This window comes from Rhinolophus sinicus, chromosome 16, assembly GCF_057876585.1.
Source record: "Rhinolophus sinicus isolate RSI-liver-muscle chromosome 16, RSI-T2T, whole genome shotgun sequence".
In the NCBI taxonomy this organism is placed as follows: domain Eukaryota; kingdom Metazoa; phylum Chordata; class Mammalia; order Chiroptera; family Rhinolophidae; genus Rhinolophus; species Rhinolophus sinicus.
In genome coordinates, this window is record NC_142516.1 from 69,087,747 (window position 1) to 69,112,153 (window position 24,407).

Genomic DNA, 24,407 nt, shown 5'->3' on the forward strand with positions numbered 1-24,407 from the left:
TGGTGCATATTATTATCCCCATGTACCTTCGCTGCCCCCTTCGGCCTTTCCACACTACAACAGTCCAAATACATCTAGACATCAGGATAACAGAGGTGGGTAAAGGTGATCTGCCCATGCTGCCCTCCCCTGTTCTAAGTCCCTCCATCTTAAGGATATGCTTTTATAGCCTCCACCTTTAGTACAACAGCTTAGGACATCCCTATAGTTCTTTCATTAAGCCTAAATTCAACAGATAAGGATAATTATAGAAAATCTTGTATTATATCTTTTTTCTTACTTACATACCTCATTCTTACTGTTAGTCAATGTACTTGGGACTCATTTGTCTTTATATTTGCATGCGGCTCTACTCTGATCTTTTAAGTATTTGTAGGCCTTGAGGTGTTTACTATAACAGAACACTTTTTCTTTTCTAAATTCTTTGTATACTGGCAACACATCACAGCGCTGAGTACGTGTAGGCACTCAGCAGACATGTGCTGAATGAATTAATACATGAAGTGCACTGCAGGAATGAATGAATCCCTCAATCACTCAAAATCTGCAACAATGCATAAATAGCCAAACCCAAACTCTGGACTTTTCAAACCAACAGTACAATACTTTCCCCTCTGCCATGTTAAAGATCAAAACAGACTTGTAGACATTTGCATATATAGTTCATGTTGTTGAGATGTAAAGGGAAAAATGGTTTTCCAGATTTAGATAATCTGATTTATTATTAATATGTCCTTATTCTATATTTTATATAATCTTAGGTCACATAAAAATGCAGAACTGAAATTCTACATCAGCTAGTATCAAATAATTCCTGCATTTTTTTAAAATTTGGTTTTAGGAGTGAAACAAATGGATTATGGAGAATGAATGCAGTAGATCATGACACAAGCGATCAGTCAGCATCTTTGCCTATGCATAAAGGTTACTGAGTGAATAGCTCAGATTTATAACAGAAGAATTCCTTGCCAGTATAAGAACCAAAACCTAGTCTGAGTTATCATGAGACATTAAGAAGAAAGTATGGTGACAATATATCCATCCAATTGCTACATAAACGGAAATACTGTAAGAAAGTTGGCTGAACACCTTGATAACCTAATTTATAATGTCTCTAAAAACCCATACAATGATTTAGAGGAAATAATGGATGCCAGATAAAGGTATATATAATTTAAGATATGTATGTGCTGTACATATTTCAGTCCTTAAACTCAAGCAGTATATTAGATTTGTCAAGAATTGTCTACAAAAGTTAAAATGTTCTGATTTTTTCTGCTTACGTCAAGACATCCTTATACAGTTTTATTAAAGTTACTAACTTTGAAATGTTTCCTTCCTCAAATGTTTCTAAGGAGAATTTCTGATGTAATAAGATTACACTGTCTTTCAAGACAGACAAAACAGACCTGTCTCATACTAGCTATGTTACATTGGGTAAATTATTTAACCTCTCTGAGTTCTTGTTTTCTCAGTACATAAAATTGGTTTAATTACACTGCACAGAAACAAAGCAATGCATTACCCAAAATCAGACTCATTGTTATTTTGGGAAGATTGGTTGACTACATTTCCCAGTCTCCTTTGTAGTGAATGTGGGGTATATGACTGAATTGGCCAATGAAATGTTGATGGAAGGTAAATAACCCATTTATCAGCCTGGTCCTGCTCCTTAAATCCTCCTATGTTATCTTTCTTTCCTTCTCATGCTTCCTTCATCTGCTTATTAGTTTTCCACTGGAAGACATCAAGATCATAGAAGGTGGTAGAACCCTAAGATGGATGAAGCCGGGGTTCTGAATGACTGCAATGAATAGAACTTGTTTGTCCAGGCACTCACTCCCCAACCCCGACTGACCCATGGTGGACTATGATATAAGTGAGAAAATTTTGCTGTATTGAGCCACTAATCTATTGTGATGGCTTGTTATGGCAGTTAGCTTACCTGACTGATACAATTACCTGACTGATACAGAGCTATAGAGGGAGGAAGGGAGTTAATGACTATAAAAATCTTAGTGCAGTGTAATATAGCACCTGGCACTTCGTAACAGGTTAGGTCCTCCTGCTCGCTGCTCAGCAGGGGAGACCCCAAACATGTCCAGTCTTTACATTTCAGTTTTTGCACTCTTCAGACTTTACATTTTTCACCCTTCTGCAATCATATGTGAAAGAATACATACCTTCTAGGAATAGAAATTAACTTTTAACGATAATGTGCAGTTGTTTCTGAAACTATATTTATTATGACTAAAACACCATTTCTTTTCACCTTTTTCATGTAACTCTTTTTGTCATATACAGATAAACAATTTGAGATACAGTTTGGGGAACTAATGTGATTCATAACATCATTTAAATTTATGCCATACAGTTGAAACCCTGACTTGATGTTCCTTCTTGGATACATTAGAATAAAGCTATGAGAGATTTCCTACTTTATTACAAAGTACACAGGTGACAGCCGGCAGCCATTGCCCTCCTGTACCTGTAGAAAATGAGTGGGATAGCAAAATGCCTGTTCACAATTTAATTCTTATTAAAATATGTGGAAAGTGATTCCAAAGTAAGTCAGGATGTGGTTGCCTATTTTTTTTTTTAAATCTCTCCTTAGCAAAACCCAATTTAAACCGAAAATAAGTAGTGATGGAGTGGAGGAGCCATTGACGTAGGCTGAGGAAATTTATGGTCTGAAACACCCTAAAATTTGTTTTGAAGCATCCTGTGTGCATTTCACACATTGAAATGAGCATCTGAGTTTGATATAGACATATATCTTTGTTGGCTTCTTCACATTAATTCAACTCTTTTTTGAGGAATTTTTTTGAGAAAGCTTTATAGTTGTGGCCTCTATATTCAGAAAAGAAATGTTCTTGAAAATTTAGCTGCAACTTTAAAATCCAAAATCATTGTCACTTTGCCACTGGGTCTCATTGTCTAAATCTCCCTTTTACTGAACACCTACTGTGAACCAATCTTGTACCGCACTTTGCATGTGCTGTTTTATTCACTCCTCATGACAACCCTGTGAGGTAGACAGCAGCATCAATCACTGTGTCACACGTGAGAAGACTAACGAGGTTCAGTCAACGTTCTCAACTCCAAATGAGACTTGTCAATAATAAGCATACAGACAATAGATTTGCAATGGTAGATTGCTACTGCAAATGTAAAATCACCCCCTCTTTTTACTCTGTCACCAATTGTCTGTGTTCCTATCTACTGATTTCTCTTCCTGCCACTCACCACCTCTAGGTATGACAGTGGATGGTGTGTCCATTTACTATGTGTCTGCATCAAGAAAACATTTTCTACAGCTTATGGAGCTTTGATTATTAACTCACCAAACTCAACACTGCCCCCAGGCTTTGGAGACTCTGTCCTAGCCTTTTGCTCATTACCGGTGACCAGTCTATTCTCACCAAGCCACTTCAGGTTGTCTGTCCCTGTGGAAGAGATGATCTGATCCCCACACATGATTCTTGTTAAGTCCTTCTCTCATCCTCCAGAGGCAATGCCTGAAGCAATTATGTGAACTCCATAACTCAAAATGTGTACAATTGGCGAGAATTCTCTTACCCCCAATTTAACATTGCACATTGAATTGGGTCATTATTAAAGTTTTTAAGGTTTTTTTTTAAGGTCATTATAAAGGTTTTGTGGTGAGACCTAAAATTTTAAATGCTGCCTTCACATCACTGAGTCTCACAGGGCCCCAAAGGCCGAACCACTAGTTCATTTCTCCCATCAGATATGATGCCCATCCCATCCAGTGGGAGAAGCTTCCCACCTGACTAGGAAACTTATCAGCCAGTCTAGCTTCGCTCGACCGGGTTCTCAACCTAATGAGTTTCCTTTCTCTGCCAGCTGACAGAATCATTCAAACAATCCAATCACATCCTCTTGTAGAAATCAGGGCACCCAAGCCCCCTGTTACTACAAGGTCTGCTTTCAACATCCCTTTCTGATTCCCCTGTATGGCTCTGCATGGTGTCCTCCTCCCTCAAGCTGTGGAACTAATAAACTACTGTCAATCTCATCTATCAAATGTCAGGTGTCATGTGTCAGCCATGTGATACTATGGTGAAAGTACCCTCCTTCACCAACAGGGTGAATAGGAGATTATTAGCACATTGGTGTCCAGCATTTAGATTTCATAAACACATTGCAACAACTACAAAAACCAACTATAATTTACTATTTACCATCAATTCATGATAGAAAGGACATTTTTTTAATTAAAGTTTATTGAGGTGACAATTGTTAATAAAGTTACATAGGTTTCAGGTGTACAATTCTGTAATACATCATCTATATAGGACATTTTAACCACCAAAATTAGAAAAGAAAAATCTCAGAATAAAGACCAGTCCTTCAAATTGAAAAATTAACTTGAACAATTAAATCTAATCTCATGAAAAACTCACTTCACCATCCTTATTTTTCTCATTGTGCCACACATTGGTGAACACCTGAGAACAGCAATCCGTGGACAGATGTGGGAGAAACTCTGAATCATGTTTCTGGGGTCATTCACCATGATGGGAAACAGAGTGACTTTTGTGCTCCTCTTGTCTACACCTGCCTAAGACATTTTGCTAACAGTTGCCAAGTTCTGGTAAATGGTGTTTTGCAATGTTTGGGCTATTGTTAGTGCCAAGTCAAATTGCCAGTCAACCTGAGGGTCCTCTCTGTGACCTTTGGATACAATAGTCAAACCACTGAGTATTTACTTTTTGCCTTAAACTTCTTCCATTTTGCCCACTCCACGTGGAGATTTCCAGATATCTGTTTAATTTATGTGAATGATTTAATGTGACATTTAGACCTCAGACCAAAAGTCTTTGGCCCATAATCAAACATCTCATTAGGGCATAGGCAAGGTTACTTTAAAAACTGTTCATGGAAACTACCTAATGTTGAATAATACAGGGCTAAATATGATTTCACAGAATTATACATTGTAAAATTATGTAACCACGTAAAAGAGCATAATATTGTAGAAAGGTCGTAAATTTGAGGAACAGATAAATAATATGCTCCAATTGTGTATGAGAAAAGAAAGATTATATTAGCATGCAGATAAGTTTGTATATGCATACACAGTTTCTGAAAGAATAAAAAAGAAATGGTTAAAATGCCATCACTTCAGCAATGGACAACTGTCAATTAAAGACTTGTAAGTGCCTGCTGTATAGCCAGTCAGAGATGTTGATTAAGCAATATCCATATGGTTTAGATTCTTGATTTATGTAGTAGCAAAGTTGACATTTTCTTATGAAAATATAAAAGCCTAAACTATATTACTCCTCTGAGAAAGGTCCAACAGGAGTCCATCCGACCTCCCAAAGGGCTAGGATAATAAGGGAAGTCCTAGATAAGGCCACTGAAATAATTTTGGTGTACCCTAATGCTTTGACTAATATTACCTGGAAAGATCTAACTTACACACAACATTCGACATGAAGACAACTCAGAGAACGAGGCCTATGGCACACACACAAAATCTGGGTATTTATAGCATCACAGATAACACATCCAAGAAAGTAAATCTTACTGCATCACGGAACTCTCAACTATTTTAATTACTCAACCTGTTAGGAGAGTTTCTTTATTACAATCCATGTAAACATTTAAGACTCTCAACACAGAATAAAAAGTTTAGTTTTTCCTAAATAGTTAATACTGAACAGAACTTCTAAAATACAAGTTCAACTACTGAAGGATAGTCCAGACCCATAAGTGCTAGATTATACGTTATCATCCAAGGAACCAGGGTATCACCTGTCATGGACAATTAGTTATTATAGAAGCTGTGCTTATAGTTCTTCACTTCTTAGTAAAGAGTAGCTTAATTCTTCTTCTGGTTACCAACTGATGCATAAGAAATCACTCCAACTTTCCTGAAATAAAACCACACTATTTTATTTTTCTCAGAGATTCTGTGGCTCAGGCATTTAGACGGGGCACTGCAGAGAGGACTTCTTCCCACTCTATGATGTTTAGGGCTGGAATCACCTCTTAGAACAGGGGTCAGTAAACTTTTCCTTTAAAAGTCCAAATAGTAAATATTTTAGACTCCCTGGGTAACATACAGTGTCTATTGCATATGTGCCTTTTCCTTTTTTTTTTTTTTTTTTTTTTAAACAATCCTTTACAATGTAAAAATAAATTTTAGCTCTGGGTCTACAGAAACAGGCTACAGGTTCTATTTGGTCATTTTGTCCTCTGGCTGTAGTTTTCCAAGTCCTAATCTGGAAACAGTTTCACTCTCGTGTCTAGCAACTAGACTGGGATAACTTAAAGGCCAGGTTCAATTGAGACTGTGACCAGAGCACCTACCTCTCCTGTAGCTTGGGCTTTTCACAGCCTGGTAGCGGGTTCTGAGAGAGAATATCCTGAGAGGTCGTACCCCAAGAGAAAGCTTGCCAAAAGAACAAGGAGAAACCTGCATTGTCTCTTCTCACTGAGCCCCAGAAATCACACCATAAATTGTTATATTTTAACCATGACAAGTGAGTCACAAAGACCAACCTAGATTCAAAGGAGGGAGAATCAGACTCCACCCCTAGGTGGAACAGCAGCAAGGTCACATTGCACAAGAGTATGTGAGATCTTGCTGTGGCCATCTTTGGAAAATACAATCTGCCAGAACCTTCCTATGACCTACAAAGTGTATACGCAAACGAAAGTATACATATGACAGTACTTGAAGGTAAGATGATGGTAACATCTTACAATCATATCCCTTGTGAACTTTTGTAACTCACGGCCTGGATCCTCCCTTATGAAGAATTCTGTTCCACAAAAACAAAATTATTGAATGGTTATAGCATCTCTTTCATGTAGTGGAAACTACAACCTATACTCGTACCCTAGAAACAAACATATAACACTATCATCGAAAATTTCCAAAACTTATTAGGTATTTTCTCCATATTCCTACTTGGAGGATCCAAGTAATAACTGGCATGTAAACTAAGGGAAAATGTGAATAAAATAATAGGTAACTAAAATTCAAAGTGAAGTTTAAAACTGCAAGCAAGTTAATTGTTTTAAAAAGAGGTATAATCATTATCATTTTCCTATATCTAAATTTTCTACTTAACTATTTTTAGGAGCGTAGCTATGTAAAGTATTAATCAGAAGCAACCCACAAGAGGAAAGAATTTAAAAAGCTAGATTGGTCTAGAGAAGTCATGACTCGTGGTTCAAATTGACATCCCTCTCATATTAGATTTTTCCCCACTGTTCTGCTCCACAGACCTTGGATATGGTTAATGTCTTCAAGTCATATAAAGTCTCTTTTCAAGTAGACGTAGTTTATATTATGTGCAGCAATATGTAAGCCTCATTTTTTTAACAGTGAGCAGGTACAGCTCAGCCACTCAGTTTTTATGAGACTTTTTTTTTAATTTGGAACATAAATTAAATTAAATATTTATGCCAGAGCTGCCAACACGAAGACAAATAGCTCTAGCAAACAATTCTCTTAATAAAATTCAATCACTATAATGCAAACTGTTGTCAAAAGGGTAAGTGCAAGTTAACTTTTTTAAAAGTTTTGCTTCATGATCCATGGAATTAATAACTCATGTCATGAGCACTGAAAATTGAGTGTATCTTTATATTCTTTGTACTTTTTTGTGTTCTTGCAAGATTATTTTTTTATTTAATGTCCATCTTTTTTGCAAGGGGTCCTTTCAGAGTTAAAAATGTAATTATATTTTCTCATCTAATTAAAATGTCAATCATTTATTGTAGCATATTAAGTATAATGGCTGTTACCCAAGTTTTCTTCTCATTTAGGTTCTGATTATTTTGTCATGTCACTCAAAAATCTATGCTTTGCAACTTGTCCAAGATTTTTTCTCCTCATTAGCATAAAACATCTTAGAGTCCTGCTGGTAGCGCTTTATCTAGTGCAGGAAATGATTTGGATAATAAACAGCTGGAAACCAAAATGTTATATACTGGCAGGGAAAGAAAAAACAGATTAACGATTATACAAAATGAACATAACCTTCCTTTTTCTACCATCCCTTGTAATTTTATATATTGAGTTTTAGAATTAAAAAATAAAGTTCCAGAAACGCTTACTGAAAGATACTCTATTAGACTCTTCTCTTTATTTTTTTTCTTCCTCTATCTTCTATTATGTTTATTGTACCATTTCTTCAATTTTCTATTTCTTTACTCTCTCCTCACTGTCTAGTGTCTCTATTAAATGAGGTGGTTGGACTAAATAATATCTGAAACCATTTCCAGCTTTAATATTTCTGATTCACAAAAACTTCTTAATACATTCTAGAGTTTCTAGAATGAAAATTATGTTAGAGAGTTGTCCCCCAATAACAACATGGGGATCATAGTTTCATTTTCCTTTTTCCCCTTTATTTATGACAATCTTTTCTCCCATTCTTATTTCTGTGTTCTTTCTTTCACCTTCTCCATTTCCTGTCAAGCTACAAATACAGTTTCTTTTTAGCTCACTTTGATTTAAAACCAACTGAAATGTGTGTGTCTCTCTGTCTCTGTCTCTGTCTTTCTCGCTCTCTCTGTCTGTCTCTCTGTCTGTGTGTGTGTATATATATATATATATATACACACACACACATATATATGTATATATATATGCATATATGTGTGTGTGCATATATATATATATATATATATATATATATATATATATATATGTATATATATGTCATGCAGCAACCTACCCGTCTGTCTCCTCGTACCTGCCCCTAAAGAAAAGAGAGTCTGTGAGACGGATCCTTTCAGGGACTTTGCTTCACCTTTGTACTTACACCTTATGTCTCCTTGTTTGGCCCCAGAAAGATGGCTGGCTAGTCAATGATGGGTACAACTCCCCACAGGGGGCAGGGGGGCAACCCAAGCCAGACACAGCCATGTGGGGACCACATGGGGAACTCGTGGGGTCGGCCCCACCCTCCCCCGGCTAAGGAGAGCCTCTGCCTCTGTGGCTGCATTCCTTCCCACAGCCTGCAGGGGAAGTGACCCAGTGAAGTGCTCTCCATCTAATCATATGCATAAAGGTTTTATCCCTTGGGGAAGTACTTATCCTGAGACTTATGGTTGGGCTGCCTGCAGGCAAGGGTGATTGGCTTAAATCAGTTTCCTATTGTAATGTATGGGATTCACAGATCTTGAGGTTGACAAGCTTTACTTCTTTTTACTTCCACACCTAACTAATAAAAGCCATGCGTTGGCCCGATTCGGGGCTCAGTCCTTGAGCCTTGAGTCCCTTGGCCCCACTTGCACTCTATTTATTCTTGTCTACTGTCTTTTTTAACCTGTGCCGCTGTCCTAACTTCCCACAACTCTTGTTGTGCTGGATGCAACATATACACACACACACACACACACACACACACACACACACACGCCTTGACATTTCTGTTCAGCCCACTCTCCACTCAGGGGAGGGGGAAAAAAAGCACATGAAGAAAATAATTGTTTATTTAAGGTCTTACACCCTGAAGTTCCTGAAAATGACACCTTTCCCTTGGAGGAGACTACCATCAGAAAGAAAAATACCAACCTACCTGCTACGTAATTGCTGAGCTATTATAGGGATTGAAAATGAGCAGGAAATTTGACAAATTCTCAACTGCTAGGCTACAGCTAAAATTCTGACATTTAGATAAAGAAGCATAAAGCGATTATTAATCTGTGAAGAAACCAGGTGGTCTCTGATACAAAGGATGCTTCTAACTGCATATGGGCAATTTAACCCCAAGAGTTATCACCCCCAATTTATGGGAAATATAACTGAATCCAGTTTAAGAAAAAAATAAAGTATTAGGACCATGAATATCATATTAATATTAGTAAGTTACTCTTTACAAATTATACTTTACAGTTTATATTTTGTATATGAAGCAGTGTAAAATAGACAACTAACTCATTTTAAATCTTTAACTATGATAATGATGATGAAAAGTTTCAGTTTCACATTGGGTGGATTGTGGTCTATAAGACACAGTTCTACATCAGGAAACAAAAGTGTACAGCTTCTCCTCTGAAGTCTGTTATTTGGAACAGCGCCTGGTTTGGAGAACAGATGTTACCTGAGATGAATGCCAATGTACCGGTACTTTTTGTCTCAAAATATTTCAAGAGCAGCTGCCCCTCTCTTTTTAATTCCAACTCTGCATTGGCATGCACACACGTAAAGGTGAAACATGGAACAGCTATCTTGGCGTGCTGTATTCTGGTTTGCGGACATCTTGTGTAAGCTCACTGACATCAAGCCTGGTCTCCTTGCATCCCAATAAAAACACACAAGGATTAGGGCATCCAGAATTTGGACTAATTTGGCCAGGAGACTTGGTCATACTCAGTCACAATTTCCAAAGTGGAAACTGTCCAATATTAAAGACGTCAGACACACTTTGTTCAGAATAGCCCTAGGATTCGGGGTCAATGCTGCGAGAATTTCACAAGAACCCTTTTGTCTGAACAGTTTCTAAATCAAATTCTACAGCCACAGTGAACAAGCTACAAATGCCTGCCTTTCTTTATAGGAATCAGTACCATCCTATGATACGGACACAGTGGCTTGCAGGTATCAAATTACTCCATTAAACTGTCTTTTAAGAAGACAATTTCAATAAAATAAATGTTTCTTGGTTTCCTATGTTCAAATCCTTTATTTTTACAATCACGTCCTGAAAGCTAATATTTAATAAATCTTCTCATGTACTCTACCATCTTATTCAAAAAAAGGTTAACTGGATTAAATATTTATTACAGTACTTTTGAAGCATCAATGGACCAGTAAACATAGTTATGGTCAAAGGTTTGAACTCAAATCAGAATTTTATGCTATTGCTTACTTAAATTGCATGCAAACTTTTAAGATCTTTACAATTTTCTTGGGTATATAAATTGATTAATTAAAGGACTATCGCATAGTAGGTGCTCAAAAAATATGCACTGATATTTTTTAGTTCAACAATTCTATTACTCACCTAACATTTCAAACACTTCTAATTCAAACTTCACTGAGATTTTAAGAAGAAGAAATTAAAATAATTTTCATTTGATAACATACTGCGTGTCTCTCTAAATAATTCAAAGTCTTTCCCAAGTTGTCCAACTTTTTAGTACAAAAACTTAAGGTATGCTACTGTTAACTGGTTGTTCTGTGGTATTACTTAGGCTGAATCTACATTAAGACAGGTACAATCTTTGTATATAAGTTATTCTGTCAGTAACAACTCACTGAGTTACTTCATCATTTACTTATCCTATATCGACCCTTCAATTTAGTGAGATAATCAAAACTGGCACATTCCAAAGTCAACTATTAATTTAACTTAAACTATCCAAGAGAAGGATGGATTTATTAAAAAGAGTTGTTAGTGATTGACACTTTGAATAAGGAGTGAAGCTACTGCAAGCAGCTCCAGAGCTATCCATCAATGCTTAGAACAAAAACATATTTAAGTAAGTGGATTTTTTTTGTTCATAAAAATACATAATACACTTGTATTATTTGTTTCCTCTGTACCAGAGATAACTTTGAAAATAGTTGCAATGGCCATAGCTTAGTAAAAACTGGCTCAATGAATTTGTTGGAAGATGAATGGATGACATATTTAGTGTAGACATATAAAAAATTCCTATTAGATCCCAGGATATTACAATAGATGCTGATCTAGTCTCTCCTAGGTATCCATTATTACAGTTGTTTAAAAAAACAAAACCTAAAACAATAATTTTCAAAACTAGCCTTAAAATACAGCCTTGAGATTAGAAGTTTGATTCTTTATTATTTGAGCAATAAACCAGAGAGCTTAAAAATATAGACTTTTTTAAGTTTGACAAACTTGGTTTCAAATTCTGGCTCTGCCACTTATTTAATATGCAATTTTGAGCATTGTGTTTAATTTTTTTGTACTTGTTTAATCTCTTTGTGCTCATTTAATCTCTGTGCTAGTTGAAGAGGGAAACATCTACTTATAGGATTATCCTGAACATTAAGATAGTGCATATAAATAAATTAATATAATGCCTGGCACATAGTAAGTACTCTGTAAATGACTTTAAAAATACAAAAACAAAAAACAAAAAACAAAACAAAAAAATCCTTAAAGCTACTGCATAGGGCAGGTAACTAGGCATTAATATAGATATATTAGAAATATAGATAATGGCTTAAAAATCAAATAAGTTACCTCTTCAAAGTTTGATACTTCTTGTCTTTCAGAGAAGTGAGACCTTGGAATTTCCATTTAAATTTATAATTAGTATATGGGTAATATGCATTTTTTCAAATAAAATGTACAATATTCAGAGACCCAGAATCCAAAACAATTTGCTAATACATTTATGTGAGTAAATCAAAAGAAAAATTTATATTTCAAGTTTACTTAAAATGAGTAATATCAGTAGCCCTAAAATCAAGAATGTCTGTATCTGTACAGCTTTGGCATATAATGTACAGAATATGACTCATGAAGTGAAAATTGTAGCTTTTATTAAAACTAAAATGTTACCAGTGAGAACCATATGATTTCACTGATATGTGGTATATAAAACTGAAAACAACAAAGGAACAAGACAAATAAATAAAACAAAAACTCATAGACACAGACAATAGTTTAGTGGTTACCAGAGGGGAAGGAGGAAGGGGAGTGGTAGATGAGGGTAAATGGGGTCAAATATATGGTGATGGAAGGAGAACTGACTCTGGATGGTGAACACACAATGTGATATATAGATGATGTAGTACAGATTTGTACACCTGAAACCTATGTAACTTTAATAACCATTGTCACCCCAATAAACTTTAATTAAAAACAAACAAAAAACTGAAATGTGTTCCCAACCGGGCTATCCATTCCATAACATGTAAATGGATTTCAAAATACAGCACCAAGCTCACTAGTCTTCAAAGTATTTTCTTATTGGTTCTCCCTTTCAACAATTAATTTGCCAGGTCATCTAAATCAAGGCCATGCCCAAGCTAAAGTTCCAGAAAAAGAGGTCAGACTATGAATAGCCCCTCTTTTTACGCCTGTGTCCACCTTCTCATTCTATGCTGCAATGTGTTTGTTCACTTACTTTTACTTTTCAAGATTATTTGATAGAATCTTTTTCTATCCTTTTTAAACTCCTGACTTCCGTGTTTCCTCAAAAATAAGACCTAACTGGAAAATAAGCCCTAGCATGATTTTTCAGGATGACATCCCCTGAACATAAGCCCTAATGCATCTTTTGGAGCAAAAATTAATATAAGACCCAGTCTTATTTTCAGGGAGACATGGTAGGAAATCTCCTTTTGCTTACTGCGTTTGTTTGGTTGGTTTTTATTTTCCGTTTTGTCAAAGGTCAATTAAACCCATATTGAATGCACCTATCTTTTATAGAGATTCTCTGGTCTAAACAATCTAAACACTATAATAATATAATCACTAAAGAACTATGTAATCCTGAGCAAAGACAATTATGGCTGTTCAGCGGAAGAGCTGGGACACAGTGGGGAGTTTGGAAACCTGAAGGGCCAGGGAATCCACGAGAGTAAGCATCTGTAGAACAGTTAACACTTCTCTCTCCGAGTAAACATCTGTTATGTGCATGCTACGTGGAACACCAGAAACAGGGTGAAATGGCTTTGGTGAGCCATCTCAACCTTCTACCACTGAGAAAATGGTAGCTCCTTTGAGCTATTTGTGAATAGTTAAGAGAGTGAGGTTAAAGGTAGGTCTTGCATGTGCGATGCTCATTTGTCTTTCAACTGCACAGCTATGTAAGGGTAGTTACTATGCTGGCAGTGGCTGTGCCCACTTGATACCATAACAATGATTCTTTCATCAGACAAACTATAAATCAATCTAATGTGGGGAGGGGAGATCAGTTCAAAAGTTTGTTGGACTGAATTCAATACTTTGGTAACAAGAGTTATATCCACAGTCCTTACCAGACATGGGATGCTTTTACTAAAGAACATACTCAACTGAAAAAGAAAAATAAAGGTTTTTGAAGAATAGAACATTACAAGGAGACTGCTTCAAAGAACAAGATCTCAATGATGTGGTATGTTAGAGATAGTACTATAAGTGGATGATTTTAAAACTAAAATAGAAGAAAGAAAGATATTTGTCCTAAGTCTTTCTGGCTGGGAAAGCACTCATGATGATTCAGTAAATTCCAGGGTTCACCTCATTTGCTACCAGGGGTTAATAACCAGAGCTACAGCTCAACTTTGTCAAATATCTCCCCTCTAGTGCCCACAAGGCAGGAATAAGTGGACGAGAAAATCATTCCAGAACTTAGTAGAAAAATAAAATACGTATTTTTCTAAAATATTGATTTATTGAATAAGATCGAATTAGATTACTAAATAAAATTTCTCACTTGATCAGTAGTAATGCTCATCAGTGAATGCTGGGACCACTTTTGAACTTAACCTTTCTTTTAATAAAATTTATATAATAGCACTCACATATTTACTGAGTGAAGATCTATAGATCCAAATTAATTATGCTGTAATACATTTGGATATTGGGTTCAATACTGTGCCAAATTTTGATGACCTAATATATAAAATAACATATTTATTTTTTTAAATAAACTGCTCCAGATAAATGCAAACCTTTCAAAGCTTTGAGAAAAGATTACTCACCCTCTACACCCCACCCCCCAAATTAAAGTACCAATGAAGTTAGTTCTTGACTTCTTTAAAAACTTTCTAAAGAAATTATCTTTTTTCCTAAGGTTTCAAATTTTATTTAAGAAGTTAAAAAAATATTTGCTATTAACTTTATTTTTCTATTAGAGACTGTCATCAGGGACAAACTTCACCTTGCAAGGTTCAAAGAGTTTAAAGACCAATTGTTCAGAAACATCAACATGAGGAACATCCACTTTCATGCATTAGCACCTGATTTAATGAGCAAGGCTAGAAAGGAGCAGGCAGAGTGGTCAAGTGACAGATTGAGAGTCCAAAACCTAAAGATGCATAAATGGGGTACAACGGATTATTCCTATATCTATATATTAAACTAGAAGGCAACAAGACAGCAGTGAAGGATGTGTGAAAAATCACTAGGTGCAACCCAAGAGCAGAGAAAAAAATGCTGACAGACTGGAAATGGAAAGAAAAGATGGATGGGACACTTTGACGAGATGAGCTTGCGCGGAGAGCTTTTTAGTGTACAATTTATTTATTTTATGGCTGTATTAGTAATACAGTTGAAATGCTATGATCTGATTATATACTTGAGTATTCAGATTACATTTCTTTTATTAGAAGCAATAAAGCCAGTTCCTTTTTAATTCTTTTTCTTTTTATTCAATAAAGAAAAAATTTATTGAATAAAAATGGGGAGAAAATAAGAGTATTTCTCTCAGAAGAACTCAGGGTTGCTATTTGGAGAATATCCAGAAGATTAGGTTATGGCATTGGGAATTTATAGGAAATTTATATTTCCAGAACTTTAGAAGCTTATTTCATGGCTGCATTTCATCCTCAGGGTTAATGCACACTTTAAAAAGTGTTCTGCTACGTACATTAGCTCTCTCTATAGTAAGAAAGCCATAACAACTAACTTTGCAATTTGCTGAGTTCATAAATAATTTTATTCCTTTTCTGTCTGGTCGAAGAACCAATATCTCCCATCCTTTTCAACACCCAACATGTTCACTTCATGGGTCCAAAATTATGAATTTAGTGTCCACTTTTAAACTTCTGCTGTATCCTTTTTTATAATATAGATGAATATTAAAGGTATTAAAATAGATGGATAAATTAGGGACAGGAAATAACTTGTTTAGTCCTATTATATTTCCAAATCACCAGAGAGTCAAAACAATACGAGATTATAGCATTAGCATTGCTGCTTATGTGATAGTTATATTTTGCAACCTATTTATAACTTGTTTCACTGCTGTTATTCCTGCAAGGTAAATTACTATTAGAGTCAGTCTTTCTAGTCTTCCTCTGAATACATGGTGGGCAGTGGAGGAAAAAACATCATGTTAAATCATGACATCCAAAATGCCTTATTTTTCAATTTGGAGAAATGTAAGTGCATAGTGGTATCATACCCAGGAGACTAGAAACCACAGGATAATTCTAGCACTACATGGACAAAAATCTTATCACTGGTATGATACTTAAAACTTCTGTTTCATATTAAAACAGACACAACTATATTCTGGAGGATGGTGTGCGTAATTTTTAAAGATAAAGCATTACTTCAAAAAAGTGGTTTTGATTATACTTGATCTGCCAGGCCCCTATGACATGCTTTCTCTCTCCTCTGCCTTCAGCAGTGTCCTGGGCCAAAAGTTGGAGAAGTTCTGACCTGGAGGGTTCTTAAGAAACCCAGCAAGAGAGGCGGTATTTATCCTGGAACTTTTTGTTCTACAGACACACCAATAGGAAAATATTACTTGAATGAAACCTTGTACTAGTAGCTGTTAGCAGGTTTTCACACTTACTCTCAGATTCCTCAACAGAGAAACAGGGTGATCAGTCAATACTTCTAAGGTCCCTATCAACTCCAATTTGCGATCTGTACAGGTGGAAGTAAAAAAATGCACAGCTTCTGGAAGCTCAGAAAGAGGTATCTTCTGTTGCTTAAGATAAAAATGTAGATATTTGGTCTCAAACCAGAAGTGGGAAGATGAGTGTAGAGGAGCTGTGAGAAAGGGGGTGGTAGCGTGAAGCAGTACTGTTCATTAGAGCTATTAGTTACCGTTATGTGCTTTATCACTTTCATTTCACAATAGCCCTACATGTACATAAAATTATTTCCATTGTACTGAGAAGGATACTAAGAATCAGAAACGTCACTTGCAAAATGTCATACAACAGACCTGTGGCTTGACCCCCAAGTTTCTGTCTTAATGACTACACCACCCTGCATGATGACAACTCACAGATGTGGACAAATGGGATTGATGCCGCTGTGTTAATTAAGGACTCAAGATTTGCAAGTTTGTTCTACCCTCAGACAAAATAGGAGGCTACTTAATGCCCTGAGTTCAGCATGCTCTCTTCACCAGCGCCTTTAAAGACAAAAGAGGAAAAGAAAGAAGGTTAGAGGAGAAGGGGGCAGGAAAGACAATAACCCATAATTCCTAAGTTTTTGCACAACATGCCATTTCTTTAGATCAAATTTTGATTTCCTGAAAAAGGAAAATGTTTGGTAAGGAGCACACTGCACTATTACCAGTCATGTGTTCTTACTGTAAATGAAATTCCAATTCTTTCCTAAGAACAAATTTTGAAAAAGAGGGTACCTGGTGCTAATTGTAGGGCTCAAGTCTCAACACTCACTGATTGTTACAGGGGTGACAGAAAGCACAGGCCATGTCTCTGTGATCGGTAAGACAAGGATGAGCTGAGAATTAGATTTGTTTGGTTGCAGGTAACAGAAATGTCCTTGAGCTGGAACTCACAGACGGGGTTTAATTATTATAGGAATACAGAAGACCTGGGAAAATCCTCAGGAAACACATGAACCAATACCTCATGGGCTATAGAAAACCCAGCAAGATCTCTGTCTGCCTTTTTGCTCTGTTCATTTGTTTATTTCATCCTTCTCCCTCAGTGAAGACTGCCTTTTTCTGTTTCCCAGTTTACACAGGGAAAACCATCACTGTTAACAGCTCCCTAGCGTACATCTCCTCCATTCCAAAGTCATCCACCCACCAGGATGTGTCTGGACAATAGACTCACTTAGACTCAATGCCGTATTAGCCCCTCTTGGATCCCTTGAGGAAAGGTCACATTGGGGAGCCAAACTGCTATTCTGAACCACGTGAATGACGAGGAGGAGGAGTCACACCACAGAACAGGAAAACATTGAGAGCTGGAGACACAACCCCATTTGGTGTTCACTCAGGAGGAGAAAATATTCTCCAGTGAAACCTCGATAATTCATAGATGATCTATCAATTTGTGTGTTTTTTTCTTTAGAAAACTCCAAAGTCAGGATTTTATTATTTGGATGGTTAGGCTGTGACACAATTCCCCAAACTATCTCTAGAGAATAACTTTAATGTTATTGTTGTATTGGATTTATTTATATTCTTCTTTCTAAAAAGGCTGTGAGGCAGCAGAATCATATATATATGATTCTCTTAATGTGGACATGGCTATAGTGAATTCAGACACCTTTTAATGTTCTATCAGTTTTGATATTAAGATCCACAAATCCTTAGCCTCTAACTCGATTAGACTTAGTTGTCTAATTAAGGAGAAGAGCACACCAAATGAAACCATTTGGGACATTTGATGCACTGACCCATTTGTCAAGTAATCAGTGAGAATGAGAGGCCTTGCACAACCGAACTCACAAAATATTCTATCTGCAAAAATGTTAGTTTCATGGTTAAAAGGCTGTGGAATTCCATTATGAGTACATATAGTGCCAGAAAGTGCTTGGTTCTGCTTACTTTCCTTCATTCATTTACTCAACAAATATTTACTGAGCATACCCCCTCAGAACCAAACACCATGATGTGAATAATAGAATGGGTAAGAGACAGCCTCTGATCTATGAGCACTCCCGTTTACTAAAACAGGGCAATGTATGCGCTGCTATGACAGATGAAGCACAGAATACCAACAGCATACAAAGAAGGGGCTTGGCCATGATGATTCAAGGAAGAGGAGTCTTCATGGTAGTCCATGAGAGAAGCAAAGAGGGGAAAACAGTTCTGGGCAAGAGGTACAGCAAGTTCAAATTACTAGGGTGGTGAGAGAACCAGGCAAGGTGAAGGAACTACAAATAGTTAAACATGGCTAGAGTAGAGAGGGTGAGAAAAAAGACAGTGTGCAATTGTGAGAAACGAGACTGTTTTCTATATCCTTCTTAAAATGTTGATTCCATTAACAAATATACATAAAGCATCCATTATCTGTTCTCAATATGCACATTCACTTAGAGATCCCGTGGGATTATGTGTACTGAATACTTGTAGACTCTACTTTCCCGTACTCACCAATGTGTCCATAAAAGTCAAGGCCCTTACTTGCAACCAGGGTCCCTGATCTCACCCTTTTAGACTTCATGTAAGCCCTTCACCACCAGTGCCAACGGTGTTCTCACTGACGTAGTGATAGGAACTGGCTTTTTCTCAATGGCACCTCTTCTTAGAGTCAATTCGCCCTAGGTACCCAAAGCACCTAACAGCTATGTCGCCTTAGGATATAATATCAATGAATGCTGAGCAATGTTACGATGTAGAAGTGCTTCCCAAATTTCTCCACAGATGGGTATCATCCTGTTCATTCCTCCTGCGTATAACATAATAGCCTTCAGACCCTACCACTACTCCCTCCCCACCAAATGCTTAATCTTCCCATAGCTTCTTCTAGGCTCCATCACTTCTTAAAATTTTTCCTCAATTTGTGTTCTGAATCAATACATCACTGGGAGCTTCACTGTTATGAAGCTCAAGGCACTTCAACTCAAGAGACACTTCAGTTCATCCAAAAACTTCCATGACTCCAGAATCTTCTGTACTTCAGTAGCTCAGCTTATTCCCTACCATGTCCTACAAAATTCTTTTATACCCACCCTCATCAGGCCCCAGGTCCAGATCCATCCTTTATGAATCACATTCAGTAAATATACATAGTACATGAATAACAAACTCATTCACCTGTATTAAAGATAGACCATCTCTTTTTAAATAATGTTCTACAATTGGACCCTTTAATCATCATGATTAATGTTAAGTACCATTCCAACGCTAAATTGACATCCTTCCAGGTAAAATAAAAGTGGCTTGATATTTTCTTTAGCCTGAGATAACTCATCATCATAAGGAATAGTAAAATTTCTGTCAGAACTTTTCAATTGTAGAATATGATTCAAGCTCCTCTACTTACTAACATGAAGGATTCCAGACTAATGAAAAGATCCTTTGAGATCTGTTACGTGGACATGCAGAAATTCATTCCATGGGCTTCATAATTGAGGGATATGAGAATTTACAAGTAGAGCTAAGCCACCTCTTTTCCATTTCTAGAGAGGACATATAGAACAGCATTAAATCCAGGAAGATTTAGGATAAACCTTGATATATTAAACATTGTTAAATCCTCTTGTTTCTGTCCATGAGTGAAAGAAATAAAATCTATTACTAAAGTTCTTTTAAACCAAAATAATGTGCAAATCTCGGATTGTTTATCCAGATTAAGCTCTACCTTCACCTTCAAAATATAAAGTTCAGTTAAACTATATCAGTTCTTCCTTTTGCTGGACTTTGGGATATTCACTAGACCTGGTTGCTATCACACTTCCATTTCCCTCTCCCACTTTCAGTTTGTTCATCATCTATCATGGAAGAAGTCTGGCAGAAAAACATGATAAAGTTCTAGAGGTATCTTTCTCTAAGATTTAAAATACCATCTTCATGGTATTTTAAAGTGTTTCCCAAATGTTGGTAAGCCTTGGAGATCATGTCAGAACTCTCACCAACTTGGAGGTTGAGGTGGATTGTCCCAAAGATATTCAAGCTTTTATTACATCAGGAAAAATGATACCAGTGGGGAGGAATCCTTAAAATATACTTTCAACTTAAGCTGATTCCCTAAATTATTTTTGAAAGTCTAGTTAATTACAGAGAGAAATGCTGTGTTTTGAACTCTCAAAGTCTTCCCAACTTTAAAGGGACAAAATGCCACCTTATTTTATCATTTTTTCATCAGGAGTCTACTCATTTTAACACAATCTTCAGAAGCATGATTCATTTTACTTTCCAAGGCAAGACTTTCAAGTATATCCTTAAGGACTGTTGGCAAGTATAAAAAATCATCTGGTTCAGATTTAATGAGCTAACACTAGCTTTAGTTAGTTAAACAGAAACTTAGTAAAAAGAAAATAGAAACTAGATTTTTGCCAGACAGGAACTAAATCACAAGAACAGGAAATACATGAGAGAAATGAAATACCTATGAGATATATCTGAGGAAAAAAATGTAGAAGTTTGGAAAGCAACAAAGAATACTTTCCTTAAACATATTTATGAACAAGTTGTAGCCCTTCAGCATTTCCCCAAATGACAAGGAATAAAATTTATCTGACAGAGGCTTGGATGATTATTTGCAAAAATCTACTGCTTATCGTATATAGTAGAAAGACCATTTTGAGAAAAGACAATCACCATTCCTAGTATCAAGATTCAAATAATGTGTTAGAGTAAAATCTGCAGGAAAATGCTTCCATTTAAAATACATAAATATTAGAATGCATATGGTTTGTGGTGTGTTTTTTCCTTAGCTTTACATGAACCTGTTCACTAGGTGCTAATACCAGAAATCATCCACATTGACTGTAATGACTTTAGATGATTAAGGGAATGTGAGGAGAGCAACTAACATTTATATATTGCCAAGTGCTTTCTAAGTGTTTTACCCATAAGATTTCATTTGATCCTCCAAACAACTCAACAAGAAAGAATTTATCATTCCCATTTTACAATTGGAAATTAGATGCTCAGAGAAGCGAAGTAAGTTGCCAAAGAAACTTCAGCCACTCACTATAGAGTCTGAAATTAAATTCTAAAGTTAAATCCATGTGTCTCCAAAGCTAATTCCACTGTGTCATACTGACTCCAATTTTCTTAGGATTTTGCTAAAAGTAATTATAGAAATGTACCAAAAAACTAACAATAACCACAGCCTACAAATATAAACAAAAAGTCCTAAAGTTTGACTTATAGTACATGCTTGTTCACACATTCCAAATCTGAAAGAACTAACAAAGGAATCTTGATTTCCTATTGTTAGTTCATACTGTTTTTCATGGCTTTCAGGATTTGTGCAATCTAGTTTAGTTTAAGATAGAGTATTTATAAACAATACTTTCTTTTATAGTATGAAATATATGTTAAGGACATATACATTATATTGCAATAAAGAAAACTTGTAGAGAATATCTAAATTAGTTTTTGGCACTAATCTTTTTATTTCACATTGTTTCTGAAAGTCACCAAAAGCTAGGAAATAGTCATTTTCTATGTTACAGAGACATATTGTAATGTTCACTGGCAGCACGCATGCCTAGTGACGTGCTCCCCTCCTTGTAATTCTACTGGAATGACAGAATCTTTTTATCAGAAATAATTTCTAGGATTTCTGCCCTTCCCACTTACTCAGATTTTTGATCATCCGGTCCAAAAAAATGAAAGATCATTTTCGTCTCAAGTATTTCTTGGCTAATAATCTCTTATATTTAATTATGCTTGAAATAAATTCAAGTTATACTAAAGAATCATAAGAAATCCTAAATCATAAGAAATGATCCCAAAGTGCTATCATTTATTTCCTTTATAGAGACTACACCAGTGGAATCTAAATGATGCATAAAGCACAAAAGATTTAGAGGTAATTTTCCCAGAGTTCATTTAATCCACTTCTGACCATAAGCAATCATTACAAAAAGTATTTATTCAGACTAAGTGGAATTAAAAATATAGATTATCCTGAGCCAACAATTATGAATCATCTATTAGACAACCAGATGCATTCAATATTTGTTATAAAGTCCAAGACTGATAAAAACTTTAAATGAAAGTCATGCTCAAGGGGGGAAAAAGAAACCTTCTACTTAATGTTACCTAGAAAAGAAAATTAAGTTTACCTCTATACTAAGAGTAGCAAGCATATGCTCCGCCAAGAAACACTAATTCCTAGGTTCTCTGCCATTGTTCAACAGAATCACAAAGCAACCAAAGACAATGACCCCTAAATAATACACTATTTTGGTTATTTTGTTCAGAATATTTATACTGTGTTTCCCTGAAAATAAGACCTAGCTAACAATCAGATCTAATGCGTCTTTTGGAGCAAAAATTAATATAAAACCCGGTCTTATTTTACTATAAGACAGGATATTATATAATATAATATAAGATCGGGTCATATAATGTGATATGATACGATATATGATATGATATAATACTGGGTCTTATATTAATTTTTGCTCCAAAAGATGCATTAGAGCTGATTGTCCAGCTAGGTCTTATTTTCAGGGAAACAGGGTGTGTGTGTGTCCCTCAAAACCTTCCAAAGAAGACCATTCAACACAGGGTGTGTGTGTGTGTGTGTGTGTGTGTGTGTGTGTGTGTGTGTGTGTGTCCCTCAAAACCTTCCAAAGAAGACCATTCAATCCTATGTGATATAGCTAAGTTATGAAATAATGCACAAAGGCTTCCAGCATTGAGTACAAAAAGCTCATCCGCTGCAGCTGGGGCCTGGAGAACACAGGGCGCAGCTGTGTGTGGACGGCGAAACCAATGCTGTGCGCACAGGCCTGAGCGGTTCCACAAGCTGCAGTGGCTGCACGTAATCCACACAGAGCGCAAGCTGCACACGGGGCTCATGTGGGTGGCGCAAGAGACCAGGCCCAGAGATCCAGCAGGAAGACTTTGGGAGCTAAGGCTCGGCCACATGGTGAAGCGCAAGCAGCTGGGGTCCTTGTGCAGCAGAAGATAGAGGGCCGTTTCCGGGAGAAGTTCCTGCTGAAGCTCTGCGCACATAATATATGTGGTGGCGGAGCATGGCTCTTGAACCACCTTAACCTCGCCCAAGAGCACGCTGCTGCAGATTGTCACCAACACTCAGATCATCAGTGGCTTCTTTGTGAAGTGCACAGAGGACATTAAGGAGCACTGTTTACCGAGCCATTGGTTACGGAGCCTGCAGAGACTCTATCAGGACCACAACCTATTCAGTCGCCCTTGGAGAATCCCAGGGCACCCTTAATCAGGGCCCGGTCCTGTCTCTCTGCTCACTCCTCACTTTCAAAGTGGGAGCTAACAAGAAGGCCCAGTGGGTGTGGAGGTGTTTGTCTGGCGCCGATGCAGGTATAAGGAGTGAATGGGGAGAAGGGAGCAGCCCTGGTGGATTGGGGCAGAACCCCGCCAGCCTCCTGGCCAGCCGCCCGTGACGCCTACGCCACCCCCATGGAACAGGCGAGGGCACCATCAGGTGTGGGCATCTGCTAGCGAATCTGGGGCTGGCTCCGGCAGGACCTTGTCCCAGCTTTCCTACAGCTGCTGCCCTCTGACCTGAGCTAGACCCCAGCCCCGTCTTCTAAACACAATCTTTTGGGCTATAATAAAAATCTTCGTGTTTGAAAACAAAACAAAACTGACAACAACAAAAAGTCACCTCAACTCCTATTCAGTCACTATTAAGAACCAAATAATTGTTTCTTCTTCTTTGCAACCAAACATTAGAATCTCAAAGGCATTTCTATACAAAACTTCATTCGTTAGAGAAAATTATCTGATGTAAACATGTAAAAATGAGAAAGGAGAGAGGAAGCCAACTCATTATTATTGCCCAGCTAGCTGTTTTGGTGCTTGTAGCCCATGCTCAGTGGGGCAGATGCAGGTAACCACCTGTAACA

At 36.8% G+C, this 24,407-nt stretch overlaps 1 pseudogene; it reads left to right on the forward strand.

Moving 5' to 3' along the window:
* Positions 1-24,067, forward strand: part of LOC141571261 (structure-specific endonuclease subunit MUS81 pseudogene) — a 47,178-nt pseudogene extending 23,111 nt beyond the window's left edge.
* Positions 24,068-24,407: the final 340 nt, after the last annotated feature.